The following is a 3,003-nucleotide window of genomic DNA, read 5'->3' on the forward strand; positions in this document are numbered from 1 at the left end:
GATTCGATCTCTTTTTCTTTCCCTCGTCTTTATACAAGAACAATGTTACCATTTGGCTAGTATATTACTTTAGTAGCCAACACCTCTTGCATAAGAGAACAATCATCTATTCCCTGGATAGGCAGGATTTTAGCGACTGTAGAGCTAGCTTATTTACCTAGGTAGATGCATTTATCTGGTAAGTTTTATATGAGATTGTGTTGTCTTAGGCCATGTTTGGGAGTGCTTAAAAATAAGTGCTTATTCAATGAATGCTATGTTTGGCATTCCCTATTTTAAGGACTTTATCTCTGTTTTGAACTTGAAATGTTCCTATGAACACCGAGTTTTTAACTACAATAAGGAGATAAGTCCTTAAAAGTGCTTATTTTATAAATAAGCCCGAAAAAAGTGCTTATTTTATAACAGTACTTTTATAGAATGCCAATTGCAACCTAAGCACTTATTGGTATTTGGGAAATAAGCCCAAAATAAGTGATTATTTTATAAATAAGGGCTTATTTTTTAAGCCCAAATTTTGAGGTTTTTTAAGTGTATACAATAATCACTTATTCAATTTTTTTTTTCAAAATTATCCCTAGTTGAATTCTATAAAAGTACTGTTATGAAAGCATTTTTATAAAAGTAATATTATGAAAGCATTTTTACAAAAACACTTTTATAGTATTCTTATGAAATCACTTTTATGAAAGTACTTTTATAAAAATATTATTATGAAAGTACTTTTATAAAAGCACTATTATGAAAGTATTTTTATGAATGCATTTTCATAAAAGTACTTTTGTGAGCATTTTTACAAAAGTACTTTTATAAAAGTGCTTTCATAAGGGTACTTTTTTAAAAGCGCTTTCATAAAGTAATTTTACAAAAGTGCCTTCATAAAAGGACTTTTATAAAAGTGCCTTCATAGAAGTTTTTTTATAAAAGTACTTTCATAAAAGTGTTTTTATAAAAGTAATTTAATAAAAGTTCTTTCTAAGGGTATATTTTGAAAATTTGAAAGAAAATGAAGGACCAAATAGTCATGAATGCTTATTTAAGTGCTTATTAGAGAAAAGACTACCAAACGCCCAATATAAAATATTGAAAAAGTTGGGTGCCAAATGCAAATAAGTGCTTCTTCGATTAAGCACTTGTTTTTAACTTAAGCACACTCAAACAAGGTTCAAAATATCGATATGCTGGTAGGGGCGTATCGGATGATGTCGATACTTGTTTTTTTCAAAACCAGTTCGGAGGGGTCAGTTTAGGGGGGGTCAATTTAAGGCTCTTCCACCCCCTGAACCTGTCAGAACCCTGATACACCCATTGTAGGGGCATATTGGGGAGGTCTTGAAACAATACGTATCAGCCGATACGTGTCGATACTTTGAATTGCTCTCAAACATGGCCTTATTTGTATTTTGCAAAGATATGTTAGTTAGATTAGTGAGAATTTTCTAAAAGGCCTTTAACTTGTATGTCTTGATAGGCACATTTTAGTCTCACATAATTTGATTATTTTTTTCCCTCCAAGTGATTCACTAAGAAGATGGATAAGTTTTTTTTGGAGAAGTTGCCAAAAAAATTACTAGGAAGTTTGTTTGTTGTGGGACTCGCCAAAAATTGGCCAACTTCTCCCTTAAACTTACCATCAAAGGAACAGGGCCTAATAGGGTCCCATTTATATCCCTTGCCATAGCTCAATTGTCCTTTCTATTCTGAGACTAGACATTCTAGAAAGTTTTCCATTATTGTAGTGATTATTGATTATCTATCTATTTATTTAATTTTAAGGGAAATTTATAAAAATTTTACCCTAATTCCCAATGCATAACAAATATCAAAATGATGAAATGACCTTTCATCAACATCATCATCATCCAAGCCTTGTCTCAATCATATGGGTCAGCATATGAAAACGGCCATTCTAAAGCACAAATCATTCTCAAAGCATTGATAAGCCAATCACTATGTGTTAGCTCTATGTGTGTCTCTTTGAATAGGTACCTTTTACATTGTTCTAGAGAGACATAACAAAATACTATAAATAGAGTGTTCATCAACCTTATCCAGTGACAGAACAGAATACAACACACAACACTTAATTCTCTATCTATTATCTATCAAATATCTAAGCATCTTCCATTAGTGATTCATGGAGGTCTGGTAAGCAAGTTCACAACTATTAGAAGCTTGTAGGCTATTTCATCTTAGAAGCTGATTTGCAATCACTCAGTTACACCATAGGAGCAAATACAATTTTAAGGAGAATGACTAAGTGGCAGGACTTAGCCCTTTCTCAGACTCTACTTCTCAGTTTCTCAATACTTCTACAATGTTTCTGAACTTCGGGTTTGGAAAGCATTGATTGATAAGTTTCATTCTCCCTTACTATTACTATTTTTACAACAATCCATCATGAGTTTGTGGATGCTTTTTGGATTTCTTCTTTTTTTTTTTGATAAATAGACAAAAATATAGCAACTAACACCAAACCAAACAAGGGGTAACTCTACCCCGACACAAACAAATACAATAAAAAAGACTATTAACGAGAAACGAGTTGTTCACATGGCTTGTGTGCCCAAACCTTACCAACCAATCTGTATCCCAATTTGTTTTTTGAACACTTGCTCATAGCAAGCAGTTAACCACTCTTGATGATGGACAAGAAATGCAACTTAAAATGAGACCAAATCTATTTACCAAAACATATACTCCTGATGATGGACAAAAAACGTAATTTTTTTTAATCCAAAATTTACTTCAGGTGAAAGGGCGGTCATCTTAAATTTTATTAATCATTATCAAAGACTAAATAAATGATAATATGGGAGGACATAATCCGCCTTGCCCAAAAACTAAGAGAATTACAAACTCTCCCTCTCACAAACTCAGCCCAAACCCAACACAAAATCAGAAATCCAACCGCAATATAGGAACATTGATCCTCTTGACAAAGAGTAATGAGAGCTTGAGGAAAGTGAGAGGCAGCATCTAATACGACTAATATTCATGCCA

Source organism: Nelumbo lutea, chromosome 3, assembly GCF_056320005.1.
Source record: "Nelumbo lutea isolate HS-2025 chromosome 3, American lotus-T2T, whole genome shotgun sequence".
NCBI classification, from domain to species: Eukaryota; Viridiplantae; Streptophyta; class Magnoliopsida; order Proteales; family Nelumbonaceae; genus Nelumbo; species Nelumbo lutea.